This window comes from Chiloscyllium plagiosum, chromosome 2 (genome assembly GCF_004010195.1).
Source record: "Chiloscyllium plagiosum isolate BGI_BamShark_2017 chromosome 2, ASM401019v2, whole genome shotgun sequence".
Classification (NCBI taxonomy): domain Eukaryota; kingdom Metazoa; phylum Chordata; class Chondrichthyes; order Orectolobiformes; family Hemiscylliidae; genus Chiloscyllium; species Chiloscyllium plagiosum.
The window spans coordinates 62855105-62870977 of record NC_057711.1 but is presented as its reverse complement, the minus strand read 5'-3'; positions in this window follow the sequence as shown (position 1 = coordinate 62870977).

Below are 15873 nucleotides of genomic sequence, written 5' to 3'. Positions count from 1 at the left end.
ACTGTTGAACCTCCTCGTGGGAGCACAAGGTAGCGCCGATACAGTCATCGATGTAGCAGAGGAAAAGGTGGGGTGTGGTGCCAGTGTAGCTGCGGAAGATGGACTGTTCCACATATCCTACGAAGAGGCAGGCATAGCTGGGGCCCATGCGGGTGCCCATGGCTACTCCTTTGGTTTGGAGGAAGTGGGAGGATTGGAACGAGAAGTTGTTAAGAGTGAGGACCAGTTCAGTGAGTCGAAGGAGGGTGTCAGTGGAAGTCTGTGTTGAGTCGGTCGCCCGAGATACAAATGGAGAGGTCTAGGAAGGGGAGGGAGGAGTCTGAGACGGTCCAGGTAAATTTGAGGTCAAACCAATGAACCTGCACTGTGACCTGCAGAACCCCACTATATGTCTGCCTCCAGTTTAAAAAAACAAGAAGCTCATTTAAAAGAAAATATTCTGTGGCACAACTCCTCACACAATGGTTTGAGGTCTTATGTAACTTTGCATTGGCTCACAGTACCAAAAGATCAAAAATTCAATACTGTATAGACTGCATATACTCTTAAATGGTCAATCTCATGTAAATGTCAAAAAATCATTTATTTTTCATATATCTCAACTATATATTAATGACACACTTCTAATCATGGAAATCTAGGGCAGGGCAGTGAATACTGGCCCAACCGCAAATACCATGTCCCATGCATGAATTTTAAAAATCTCCTAACTTTGTGCTTACCTCACCACTGAAGTTAAACTTGCCCTAACCTAAACCTACTTGATGGAATCACAGACTACTACAACAGTGAAGGCAACTATTCAGCTTGTCTTTTCTGTATATAATCACAGATGATGCTAAGGCTGTCACCTCACTGTTATGTGCTTTGTTTGAGGCAAGATTGGGAAGAAGAGTCTCTAATTTGTATGTTGGCAACAGTGAGATAATCAAAGAGGGTGGGTTACAATGCCTTCAAAATATTACTCCTACAAAAGTTGACTTTTTTTAAAAACTGAAAAGTTGAGTCTTAGAAACTCAACTTTTACACAAGTGTACACAGTACACATACTTACAAACATAAATGGAGATATACACAGAGAGTTATAATGGTCTGCCAGTACTTTTAGATGAGCAAGCATTTCCGTTTTGTCCTTGCAGTGAATTACTTCATCTAAATGATCTTTATAACATAGTGCCTGAAATATATGTTCCTTGTCACATTATTCTTCCAAAGATGTTGAATTGGTACCTTCCTTTTTTGAAACATAATTTGTTTCCAATGCACATGCAGTCAGCTATTCAGATTAGTCACGTGCTGCTATGCAATGAATGATCATTTTATGCTTGGGACACAAAAAAGAATTAATTAAATTTTCACGATGCAGCAAATTACTTAGAAAGTAACAAAAGTATGCAATTACACTCTTTTAATATCACAACATTAAGCTAATATAAATAAAACCTTTTTGAGACATTTATATAAAATGATCTTTCAAGTTACAAATTCCATTAACTATATGGCCAATAGAAGCACTTTTTATCATATTGTATAGACAATTAAATGTGTTCTTTGGCATGTTGGTACAAATCAGTTCAATGAATGAATTTTAAAATATTTGAATACTCTGCATTGTAAGAAATTGTAAAACCTCATGTTGTCAATGTATTCCTACTTTTATACCCTGAACCAGAAAACAAAACTCAAAGAAAACACACAAACAAACAATAATCAATAGTCTAACTTTCATAGTAGAATTTGTTTACTTGCCCACATTTTATATTACCGTTCCTGTACAATGAGCATTAAATGACGATGAAAGTAATATGACAGAATCCAAGGTAAATAAGATTTAAAAGATTGCAGCTTGGCTGAGTTGATGGATCTTTAACAGTAACAAAAAGTTAGATGAATTTGAGAACTGAATCTTGTAGCTCAATGCAATCTGAAGTGAGCAGAGCGTAGCTGTAGATGCATTTCTGTGGATTAGGTCTTAGATCAAGGTGCTTCTGCCTGGAATACGTGTTTAAGAAAGATTTCCTGCCATCAATAAAGAAAGAATTCTCCCAGTGAGCTGACCCAACACTGCTTCTCCAACCACAATGTTGAAAGGTGATTTATCTACGATCTTCTTGTGTGCAAAATTAGCATCTGGCCTGCATAAAGATGGTGGCTGCAATTCAAAAGTAATATATTGATTAGAAAGCACCTTCATTTTTCTCCTTAGAAGATTGGATGCTCATTCTGACTTGAACTCTGTTCTAAAATATATTCAAAAGTATGTGGTCCAAAGTTAACTGCAGGATTAAACATTAACTTACTTTTTACTCATTCTTAGCATAAGGCCCTTGCTGTCAAAGCCAGTATTTATTGCCTATGTCAAGTTTTCCTCAGGGATAGTGATCTGCCTTCTTCTCAAACTCTGACGGGAATTGCTTTCACAATGCTATTAGGTAGAAACTTTTAAAATGTGACACAAAGGTCACATAGGCAAGAAAAACATGGATAGAATCTTGAGGAGGAAATAGTGGTCACGACCATTGGCCAGAAGGTCAGTGAGACCCTTGTATTGCCACTTTTCAGGAAAATCCTCCACATCTCTCATACGTCTTAGGCACATATCAAGCCAGCAACAAGACTCCAAAGGATCCCAATGGCAGAGGTTCCACTCACCAATCAAAGGCCAGCAGCTTTTGTGTACTCAGTAGCGCCACAACTCATATGGTGCTTGTTGTGAGTACTCCACTCACCCAAGACCTCAGATTAAAAAAAGACATTGGCAGGGTGAGAAATGGCTGAAAAGGGGTCACAGGTTGGGGATAAGGGATGGCAAAAGGGAGAGATAAGGGAGGGAGATTAATGGAGGGAGGGATAACGGTGAGAGGGATAATGGAGAAAGGAATCTTTTGAATGAAAGATTTAAGAGCCATTAAACAAAAACACAAGAGTTTGTTGTCATGCTCCACACCTACTGAGGTTCCTGCCTACCTCTGGGTTTATACTAGGGGAGAGATAACACCAGAAGTGAGCATTAATTGCTCAATTAAGATTCCAATTGGCAGCAGCAAGAAAGGCTGTCCTCGGATCTTCCTAATGGAGTCAATTGTGCTGGAAATTAGGTCCCCACCATCTCAGACGCATGGCTCAGATTCACAGAAGATCACCAATCCTGCTGCTTGATTTCTTTTTAAAAATGGTGGTATTTTGATTTCCTTCGGTGCCATGATCTGAATAATAAAAGTTGGCACGATGTCAAATATATGATCCCTACAACAAGGAATGCACCCTGTGCACATTCTCAATCCTTCAAACTAAATACAAAAATATTTAAGAATTTTCCCATCCCACCCCATCACCAAACCCACCACAGGGAGACATTAACTTCCATCCATAGCCTTTGTCATCTCTTCTAATCCTATCAGGCCTCTGATTTCCTACCTTCCATAACTTTCCAATCATTCAAAATCCCACTGCATGTATGCTATCCATACCTCAACCTCCGTCCCTCATCTAGGCATAGTTAACTGCATTGTCTCCCTGTTCATCAATACCTCAAACATCCTAACCTTCTATTTTAATCCCTTACTGGCCTCACTGCTCCCAGCTCTGTTACATCACAGGTTTCTGTAAATTCAATCCAAAGATGTTGATGCTCAAAAGAAACTCAGTCCTATCATTCGATGTAAAGTGGGAAGAGTTTGCTATTCAGATTGTCATGAGTCATCAAATGCACTGATTTGAAATAATGATATTACATATTAAATGGATTCTAATCTGTACATTATAATGTCTGACACCAAAGCCCCTATTTTAACTCTGTTGGGTGCTAGAAGTGGCTGACGAGCCTTACCCACTTTGGTCTTGCAATGTTCATATCTCCATTTGATCTCCTGGTTATCCTACCTCAACAGCAAACCTCGCGATTAATCCTGTCTAAGGGATGCTTAAAAAGGTTGCTAATGGTATGACATAGAGTCATAGAGATGTACAGCATGGAAACAGATCCTTCGGTCCAACCCGTCCATGCCGACCAGATATCCCAACCAATCTAGTCTCACCTGCCAGCACTCGGCCCATATCCCTCCAAACCCTTCCTATTCATATACCCATCCAAATGTCTCTTAAATGTTACAATTGTACCAGCCTCCACCACTTCCTCTGGCAGCTCATCCCCTCCTCCACTCACCTATTGTACTCTATGCTACTTTCTCCCCACCCCCACCCTCCTCTAGCTTATCTTTCCACCCTTCAGGCTCTCTGCCTTTATTCCTGATGAAGGGCTTTTGCCCGAAACGTCAATTTTACTGCTCCTCGGATGCTGCCTGAACTGCTGTGCTCTTCCAGCACCACTAATCCAGAATATTTTAATCAAAACTGTCCTCATCAGCTGCAGCCACCACAGCCTTCGGGCAGAGAGACATTATCCTTCCCTTCTCACCAGGTCTTAAACTAATTGGGTCTCCCATCATAAGCCAGGCAGGAAGAAGTTCAGATGCAGTTATGTTGAGTGACATGAACTTCCCCTACAGTGGGCATAAAATGTTGTGTCCCCAAAACTTTTGCCAGTACCTCAAAGATCCTCTGCAGACTTCTTTGAACATCTGTATCTCTTCTCAGTATTTCATAATAAACTTTCCTAGACCATTGTTCCAGCACGAATGACACCTCCTCACTTCATTGAGGCACCTGGTTTCCAGAATCAGCTGTACATCCTCAATCTGGTCTTCTATGGTGGATCATTGGGTGTTTGTGGTCTTCCCTGTATCTGTCCAGCATCGTACTCATTGGCAAGTAAAATATCAGATCAGGAATAATGCTTCCTTCCTCTATATATGTCAAGGCAATGCACATGGGGAGGCTCTGCTTGGGTGTGGCCTACAGGTCCGACTTGCTGTGCCAGCACTAGAGCCTCCCTCATAGATATTGCCAATTTAAATTCTTTCACCATCTGCTCCATCTTGGTGAGGCGCCTTTTAACCTCATCCTCTGTGACTTGATGCCTGTGATATGGAACCCTGCTGACCACATCAGAATGTAACATATGAGATTTGAACACACATAGCCCAAAGATCATGAGACAGAATTTCTTTATTCAACTGGATCAGGTCATTACAAACATAACAGAAAAGGTTAGAGATGGAAGTTTTACAGTATCACGTAGATTAAAGCCTGTGGTTTATATTGGGTTGAGGAATCCCTTGTCTGTCAATTCCTTCTTCCCATTAGCCTATCTTCTTCCAAAAATACCTATTTTTCAAGATCATTTAAGTTTGCCTGCTCCAGCTGCACTGCCCTCAATAGCGCCACCTGCTGCTGGAGTCCCAGCACAACACATAATCTCCCCTGCTCAATGCCTTCCCCAACCATCACCATCTGGTGCCGGACGTTCTGTTACATAAATATTATTGTTCTGCTTTCATTTTGTTTAAATAGGCTTTCAAATAATAAATATTGAAGATCTTTTCTTTTTAGGAACTGAAAGCCTTCATTCAAAAGTGTTTCAAAATTTGCATTTTAAACTGCAGGGAAAATACCATAACCAAAATGTTTTACAATTACTGCTGCTTACTAAAGTATGTTTATCTAAATCACAAAAATCTTTCATTTCCTATTTCTAGATTACATTCATTCCAACAGAAATGTTTTACATGCTACAATATGAACAAAGTCAATATAACTGTTAAAATATACAAACACTCAGACACAATTCATCTTAACAATGTGTTCAATTATCATGTTATTTAAATAATAAAAAAACTTATGACTTTATGTAAATATTGCATGTGACTCACTCGTATGTAATGTCACCTGATTGCCATCAAAATCACTTCTTTGAAAGGTCGCTCAGTAATGTTAACCCATTATAATCCAGCAAATAAAACTGAGGTCAGCTCCATTATTGCTACTTAATCTCTTATGAGACCTGATCTGAATCAAACTGCATGCTGCAGGAAAAAACATGGACTCATCGCAGATGAAATGAAGTAATTAAATTTTTTGAATGCAAACTGATAGTATTTTCTCTGTGCAACAGAATAATAAAATCGCTTCTAAAGACCAAGTTTAGGAATTGCTATAAATAACATATGACAGAAAGTTTCCTTTGCATTTTCATGTTTATCAGCAGTTACCTCTCACAAATCCACTCACTCAAATAAATGTGACATTGTTTTCAATAACTGTATGAAAAACTTGATATCTTTGCAGTTAATGTAATTGAGCAGATTTGACCTGATGCTTCTGAAAAACAAGTCAATAAATAAAAGCCATATAATGGAAAGACCCTTGTTTTTATGTGAATGAAGAATTTTGAACTTGTGATGTTTCTGTCACGCGTGAATCATTCGGAAGTGGTTCAATGGAATGAAGAACAATGAATCATAGGATTGCTGAGGTAGCTATCACCGCTTTATTGATCCAAACTCTCTTCGATAATGTAGCCATGATGTGGAGGTGCCGGCGTTGGACTGGGGTGAACAAAGTTAAAAATCACACAACATCAGGTTTAGTGCAACAGGCTTATTTGAAAGTATAAGCTTTCGGAGCACTGCTCCCTCATCAGGTAGCTTGTGGAGAAAGATCATAGGACACAGAATTTATTGTAAAAGGATGCCCCGAGGTGAAACCAAGCAGACGCTATGACAACGGATGAATGGACACCGTGCAACAATCGCTAGACAGGAATGTTCCCTCCAGTGGGGGAACACTTCAGTGGTCGAGGACATTCAGCCTCGGATCTTCGGATGACCATCCTCCAAGGCAGACTTTAGGAAACGCAACAATGCAAAGTGGCCAAGCAGAGGCTGATAGTCAAATTCGGTCCACATGAGCACAGCCTCAACCAGGACCTTGGGTTCATGTCACACCACAGGTGACCCACTACACTGTACATTCTCACACACACACAGACCCTCTCTCATACACATGCTCTCACACACAAGAACAAACACTCACACCCTCTCATAGGTATATACTCCTTCACACTCGCGCACTCTCACAAGTATATACACGCACACGCACACACACAGGTCTATGGGGTGAATTTGCATTTGCAGATTTGCATTTGCTGATACATCTATTTTATTCAAACAACACACAATCTGTAGGCAGTCAGTCAATGTTACATTTTATAAATTCCTACTTTAGAAATAGAACCAGTCTGATTCAAGGTTGGGATACAGGCGAACTTCAGCCTCACACCTTTAATGTATTGTCTGAGCTGAAATGTCATTTTTTTTATATTCTGATAAAGCCTCAATTAATCTCAGGGCTGTGACTTGAAAGTAATTCTGGGATTTACATATCAATGAATTGAAACCTGTATCCCCATTCTAAGTGATTAAATTTAGGTTTGTTCAATACATCGCATCAATTGTACGAAACTTTGGTCTTTTACTATAAATTCTGTGTCCTATGATCCTACCCCATTGCTACCTGATGAAGGAGCAGTGCTATGAAAGCTTGTACTTTCAAATGAACCTGTTGGACTATAGCCTGGTGTTGTCTGATTTTAACTTTGATAATGTAATTTCTTAAATCCTTCTCAAAGACAATATAACTGTCTGAGCTGATTGTTTCATATTTCTATTATCAAGGGATAGTAACATAGCATGAGCTATATAACAATGCACAACCATAAGGCATCAGAGCAGGAGTAGACCATTCAGCCCTTCAAGTCTGCCCCACAGTCTATGAGATCATGGCTGGTCTGCCTCAGGCCTCAGCTCTTATTTTTTGCCAGCTCCTCATAACCCTCAACTACTCAAGATTTCTAAAGTCTATCTACTTCCTGTTTAAATACTTTAAATAATCTAACTTCCATAACTCTCCGGGATTGAGAATTCCAGATATTTACTCAGTTTTAAAAGAGTATCCCCTTATTCTGTAATCATATTCCTAGCTTGAGATTCCACAAGAGTGGAAACATCTTCTCAACTTCTATCGTGTCGTGCCCCCTCAGAATTTTGTATGTTTCGGTAAGATCACCGAGCGTCTCTAAATTCTGATAAATAAAGGCCTAAATTTAGCCATTCTAAATAAAGTCAACCATTTCAGCCCAGGAATCAGCCCAGTCAATTTCTACCTCCAATGCCAAGGTATGCTTTTTTAAATACAAGAACCAAATCTGTACACCGTACTAAACATGTGGCCTCACCAACACCCTGTACAGATGTAAGAAGACTCACCTGTTTTTAAAGTCCAACTCCCGAGCATTAAAAGCCAAAGTTCCATGTGCTTCCTTAATTACATGCTGTACTTGCATGAGAACATTTTATGTTTCATGCACAAGAACACCCAGATCCCTTGGTGCTGCATGTTTCTGGGAGTCTCTGTCTACTTAAGTAATAGTCTGCCTTTGGTTCTTTAACCAAATATCTTCCATTCTTCACCTGGAATGTTTTCTCACAATTGCTAAGGAAAACAAAGCACCACAAAATAGACTCATCAATCCTCTAAGTTACATCACTTACTTAAGGACATAGTTGCTATGCCGGGGCTGCAACAGTTTGTGAATAAACCAGCCAGAGGGGAAAGCATCATGTCCATGACAGTATCAGTGGAATGATTACTGCACATAGGAATGTAGAATGTAGAACATTCAGCCCATCGAGCCTGCTCTGCCATTCAATACAATTCTTTTGCCCGCTCGATCCTCATAAACGTGTGTGCAATTGGAAATCAAAAATCTATCATCACTAGCTTAAACGTACTAAAGACTGAGCTTACACATCCTTCTGGGATAAATAATTCCAAAAGTTCACAGCCATCTGAGTAAAACATTTCCCCTCTTCTCACCATCTTCCTTATTTTCAAATTGTATCCCTGGTTCTAACCTCCCCAATGAGGAGAAACATCTCACCTGCATCTACCCTGTTTATCCCTTTAAGCATTTTGTATGATTCAATGAGATCCCCGCTTATCCTTTGAAACACTGTAGAATACAGGTCTGATATGCATACTCTGTCTTGTTAGGACAGTCCCACCATCCTATAGGCAAGTTTGATGAACCATCATTGCACTCCCTCCTATGGCAATATTTTTCCTGAGATAAGGAGACCTAAACTGTACATGATGCACCTATGTTTTCTAAATAAGCTTTGTACAATTGAAACAAGATTTCACTACTCCTGTACTCAAATCTTCTTACCATAAAGCCATTCCATTGGCTTTTCTAACAGCTTGCTGCACCTGCATGTTAGCCTTCAGTGACATATTGGCAAAGATAACTAGGTCTTTTTGTGCATCTATGCTTTCCAATCTCTTACCGTTCAAGCAATACTCTACACGCCTGTTTCATCTACCAAAGTCGATAACCTCAGGTTTTTCCACATTATACTCAAACTGCCATATTGTCAACCATTCACTCAGCCTCTCCAAATTCTTCTAAAGCTGCTTTACATCTTTCTCAAAATACACATTCCCACTTCATTTTGTATCATCTGCAAATTCAGAAATATTACATTGGGCCCTATCTCCAAGTCATTAATATACATTGACAGCAACTGGGGTCCAAGTACTGGTCCTTGTGACAACATACTTGTCATAGCCTCCAATGTGAGAATGACCTATTCATTTCTAAACTCTGTTTTCTGTCTGTTAGCCAATCTTGAATACATGCAAGTACATTACTTCCTATCCAATGTGCTTTAGTTTTTCTGACCAGTCTCTTTTGGGGACTTTATCAAAAGCCTTCTGAAAATCTAAGTATATTACATCAATCATTTCCCTTTATCAATTTTCTTTAATAACACTGACAAAAATTCCAACAAATTAGTTAAACATAATCTTCATTTCCCAATCCATGGCAACTTTGCCCAATCAGCTCATCATTATCCAAATGTCTAATTATCACATTCTTTATAATAGATTCTAGTATTTTCCCAACCACTCATGTAAGACTAAGAGATATGTAGTTCCCTATTTTATATCCAACTCATATCTAAAATTTAAATTTAAATTTAAGTCTAAAGCGAGGTGTCATTTCCTACCTTCTAATCTCTAGGAGTCGTTCCAACACGTATAGAATTTTGAAAGACACTCACCAATGTATTGATTATCTCTATAGCTGCCTCCTCCAATACTCTTTGGGATATAGACTATCAGGTTCTGGGGATTTATCAGTTTTCTGCCTCATTAACTTCATCAGAACAATCTTCTTACTAATCCTAATTTCCTTTAACTCCTAGTTCTCCCTAGCCAGTTGGATTTCTAATTCTGCAAGATTTCATTTATCTTTCTCAGTGAAAACAGACCCCAAGTTAGCATTGAGCTTTTCTGCAATTCCTCTATCCCTATTATAAATTCTGCTACTCTGTTTGTAATTGACTTTGATTTAACCAAATGTTTCTCTTATATTCCTACAGAAGCTTTTACAGTCAGTTCTAATGTTTTTTTGTTGTACTGTATTTATACTGCATTCTCCCTTTCCTTATCAGTTTCTTGGCCCTCCCTTGTTATATTCTAAAAACATTCCAATCCTTAGATTTACTACTTTTTCTAGCAACTTTATAGCCTGTTCTGTAAAGCTTATATAATGCTGAACTCCTTTGTTAACCAAACGTTGTTTACTTTTTGCATCTTGAAAGAATGCATAGCTGCTGTAAGCAATACAATAGCTCTTTAAAGAATAGCCATTACCTAAGTACAGGAGAAAGTGAAGGCTGCAGATACTGGAGATCAGTGTCGAAGAGTGTGGTGCTGGAAAAGCACAGCCAGTCAGGCAGCATTCTAGAATTGACGTTCTGAGCATAAGTCCGTCATGCCTTTTAATGTATTTTCCCAATACTTCTCAGCCAGCCTCAAATTTAACACGTTTGATTCAAACTGAACTACCAGACCTTCAGGTAAAATGAAAAGTTATATCATATTGTGCTTACTGATCACTGAAGGTTCTTTTACAATAATATTGCTAATTAGCCATTTTTCATGATAATATTTGAACTAAAATAGCATATCCTCTAGTTGGCTCCTGAACATACTGCTCTAGAAAATCATCTCTGGCACTTTTCTGAACCTTGGGGAATGGGGTATGTCTGAAATACTCATGATAAAATAGCATATGAGCGAGCATGAACAACAGATAAAATAAATGTGAGAGAAACAGTGTGGACAACAGGTAAAACAGCAAGGGAGAGACAATATACCAATTAAATCAGCATTGGAGAGGGAGAGAGCAAACACCAGATTATGATAGTGTGAGAAAGGGAGAGAGAAAGCAGAAACACTTTTTCCATACAAATTGTGAAATAAAGTTCTCTGGCAAATCAGACTTTGTAAATCTTCTCACTGTGCTCTGGGCGGCATGGTGGCTAGCACTGCCAGTTCAATTCCCGCCTCAGGCAACTGTCTGTGTGGAGTTTGCACATTCTCCCGGCGTCTGTGTGGGTTTCCTCCGGGTGCTTCGGTTTCCTCCCACAGTCCAAAAATGTGCAGGTTAGGTGAATTGGCCATGCTAAATTGCCTGTAGTGTTAGATGTAAGGGAATGGGTTTGGGTCGGTTGCTCTTCGGAGGGTCGGTGTGGACTTGTTGGGCCGAAGGACCTGTTTCCACACTGTAAGTAAGTAATCTAATCGTTAAAACAGTATGAGAAGGAGAGAGAGTGTGTTTGTGAGAGAGAGAGAACACTAAATAAAATGACATGTTTATGTGAGAGAGAGAGGAAAACAGAGTTTTGGACTGTTTTCCTTGGATTCGGAGCAGAAAGCTGTGGGAAAATTTGAGTTTTAGTGTCGTAAGGGGTCTCGACAGATTTGGTAGGGAGAATTTGTTCCTGCTCATGAATGGATTAATTAAGGAAAAGAGGGCACAGTTTAAAAGTGTATTCAAAATAAGTAAATACGTAAAAAAAATTTTGAACTGTAGTAGTTTAGCTTCAATGTACTCCTGGAAATGTAATGGATATTGGTTCAAGTGAAGGATTCTTGAGTGATTATTTGTATACAAACAATGTGCAGATTATGCAAAAAATGCAGGAGTTTGGCACAAAGTTAAGGTGCTTGAAAAGCTGGTGTAAACATGATGCACTGAATGGCTACTGTAACATTTCTGTGAGTTTGCGTTTCTGTCAAGGTTATAAGTTTAAAAGTATTTGATGTTCATGTGTTAAAAAACCTTGTGATTAATATCAACATCACCTATTTCTGACACAAAGGGATAGGTATCTAACTGTAACCATTTACCAGAATGGAGGACATCCAAGCTTGAAATTCTAGTCAGGATAAATAATTGCTTTTGGGAATAGATTCTATTTCTGGCAAAGGACCTTTTATCGATGGTATCGATCCAGCACATTTAGGCTGCTTTCAGCGTCCCAAATATAAAATGGAAGCAGGCACTTCAGGAATCAGTATATGACTCACTTTGCATTTAATTTTTTTCTTATGACTCAGCTTCAGCTTCTGAAATGTACCTCTGTGATAAAGGTCTATTAGACAGACAAATTGAGGAAACATTCAAAGATTACAAATGTCAGCAACATCACTTTTGGATTCCCTGATTACGACACAATCAAGCAGATTATGTTGTACAAGAAATGCTGCACCCAAAACTGGAGTCGTCAAGGTTGATTTCTGCCAGTGGGAGAGCGATGGGGCAAGGTTTATGTACTGATTGTAACAAGGTCAGCCAGCTGTACCTCATCAAATATGAGATCCGTGATGGGGCCTGTTAATCTTATCCAATCAGATATCTGACTGACATAAAAAGGCTGAGTGACAGAGATGCTGATACTCTGGTGCCTCTCTCCGTATGAGGCAGTGTTATAGTCAAGGACTATTCATGTGTAAATAAAGGCCGACTTGGAAATGGGATACCGACTTCTGTAGAATTATTTCAGTTTAAATCTGCTGACTTCCAGGCAAAATGTATCCTGGATTAAATTGAGAAAATTGAGACATTGTTGTGGTTCTGTTCGCCGAGCTGGAAGTTTTTGTTGCAAACGTTTCGTCTCTTGGCTAGGCGACATCATCAGTGCTTGCATCAGCTGAAACTGACAACCGGAAGCGGCAGGGACAGACCACTATAAACACCGGAGGAAACATCAAAGAAGCGCTTCGCAGGAGGCTCCCAAGCACTGATGATGTCGCCTAGCCAGGGGATGAAACATTTGCAACAAAAACTTCCAGCTCGGCGAAAGAACCACAACAACGAGCACCCAAGCTACAAATCTTCGCACAAACATTGAGACATTAGTATGGACAGGACAGATAGTTTGTACCTTCAAGGACTGTTATAACCCTGATGGGAAATGTGCACGGATAGTCAAGCCCCAATGTTGCATGAATCATTACAAATGTATAAATGACTAATTGAATCACTAATAGGGTTGATCTGCTTTTTGTTTAACTGCTATCCATGCCAGAAGAAACTCATACCAAATTCAACAATAAATAAAGAAAATTAATGAGTAAAGTTATTGTTTAACAAGCAGCAAAATGGATTATTAACTATTACTAAGCTTTATAAATGAAATAGAAACAGAATTTGACAATTCACCCCTTCAAGCCTGCTTTAGTTCAAACCCGAACATGCACACATTCTTTCACAAATGGGACCAATGAATTAGGGAGCTCAACAAAATATCATAGGTGGAAAATGTAAGAAAGAGTAAAAAAAATGTGGTTTAGGAGTGGAATTAGGTGACTTTCTCACAGCTATTTTGATATATGATGATTATAATATTATGTTGTTCTTGACCATAAGAATGCTAGAAGATCCTCAATTTGCTCACCAGTCATTTGGTCTTAGGTAAAAAAAACAAAAAAGTGCAAATGTTGGAAGTCTGAGGCAAAAACCGAAATTGCTGGCAACTCTCTGGCAGCATCTGTGGAGACAAAGAGTTAATGCTTCATGTCCGCTCACCCTTCTTCAGAATAAAACCTGTCCTGATGAAGAGTCATTGGACTTGAAACATTGATTCTGCTTTCTTTCCACAGATGCTGCCAGTCCTCGTGAGTTTCTCCAGCAATTTCTGTTTTAGTTGGACTTGGATCTTTGCCCTGAAGCTGCTCAGAAATCAGTGAAGGGGCTGAACCATGCTCCATCAGGACTTGAAGTTGCTCTTTTCACAGACTTTGGGTGCTGTTTTTCGCTGATGGTGATGCCTTTTGGTCCACGGAAGGGGCTGATCCATGCTCCATCAGGGCTGTCATCATTAGTCAATCTGAGAGCTGGGACACAGTAGTCCTGGGAATTTGGGAAGTGAATGTCAGGAAGGTAATCTTTGCTGCTTCTAGGAAAATGGAAAATGCAAATGTAGGGTTTGGATGCGTAATACTGGAATACAGAGTGGATAATGATGGTGAAGAGGGACAACTCCAAATATAAGGGTGGGGACGGGGTTACTGAGGGAGGGGAGTTTTTGCTTGTCACTAGTGCCTTGGCTTCAGTTAGGGAACAGTGAAGCATGTTAGTGGGTATGGCTCTGCAGTAGGGAAAGGGCAATATAGAAGAGATTGTTTGTCACATAAAAGAGTTGGATGAGACTTGGAGAGCTTCAAGGCTGATGAGGTTGACAGGGACAGCTGCACAAAAGGGAACATGAAAGATGAGGGCACTGGGGGGGCAATAGTTTTGATATTTAGGTAGAGCCTGGACACTCCTCTCAGTATCTGCGTAACATTCCATGTGCTACCAAATCGCAACTGCACAATAAGGAAAACAAATGCCTGCCAACACCTTCACAGTTTTGTTTTATCTGTAATGGGCAGGAGGGATGACGAGGTGCAATTACAGAGCTTAAAGGGGCAAATGCATTAAGCCAGTAATTTAGTACTATATTTAAGGGATTAATGTTTTGGATTAGGAAAATGAAGGGCAGTAGTTTATGGATCCAGAGATGTTACTGAATGCTCTTCAAATTAATAAACAAAGAATCGTGATGGGAGAAAGTGAGGACTGCAGATGCTGGAGATCAGAGTCGAGAGTGTGATGCTGGTAAAGCTCAGCAAGTCAAGTAGCATCTGAGGAGCAGAAGTATCGATGTTTCGGGCATAAACCCATTCCTGATTATTCTCCTTCTCCTCAGAAGCTGCCTGACCTGCTGTGTTTTTCCAGCACCACACTCTCGACAAAGAATCATGAGAATATGGATAGTAGCATCACACATAGAACATAGAACAGTACAATGCAGAACAGGCCCTTTGGCCCTGGATGTTGCACTGACTTGTGAACTAATCTATCCCATCATCATCCATGTGCTTATCCAAGGATTGTTTAAATCTCCCTATGTGACTGAGTTAACTACATTGGCAGGCAGGTCATTCCACGCCCCTTGGAATAGCAGAAAGCATAAGGGACTGTCAGAGAATATAGGAGGATTTAGATAGACTGGAGAGTTGTGCGGAAAAGTGGCAGATGGCTTACAATCCAGACAAATGTGAGGTAATGCATTTAGACAAGTCTAATTCTATCGCGAATTATACAATGAATGGAAGAGCCTTGGGAAAAGTTGATCGGCAGAGAAATCTGGGAGTGCACATCCATTGTACCCTGAAGGTTGCTGCACATGTGGATAGAGTGGTCAAGAAGGCATATAGTATGCTTGCCTTCATTGGACGGGGTATTGAGTATAAGAGCTGGCAAGTCATGTTAAAATTGTACAAGACATTAGTTCAGCCACATTTAGAATATTGTGTACAGTTCTGGTCGCCCCAACATTTAGAATATTGTGTACAGTTCTGGTCGCCCCATTACCAAAAGGATGTGGACGCTTTGGAGAGGGCACAGAAAAGGTTTATGAGGATGTTGCCTGGTATGGAAGGTGCTAGCTATGAAGAAAGGTTGAGTAGGTTAGGTTATTTTCACTAGGAAAAAGGAGATTGAGGGGGGACCTAATTGAGGTTTATAAAATCATGAAGGGCATAGATAGGGTGGATAGAGACAAGCTTTTTCCC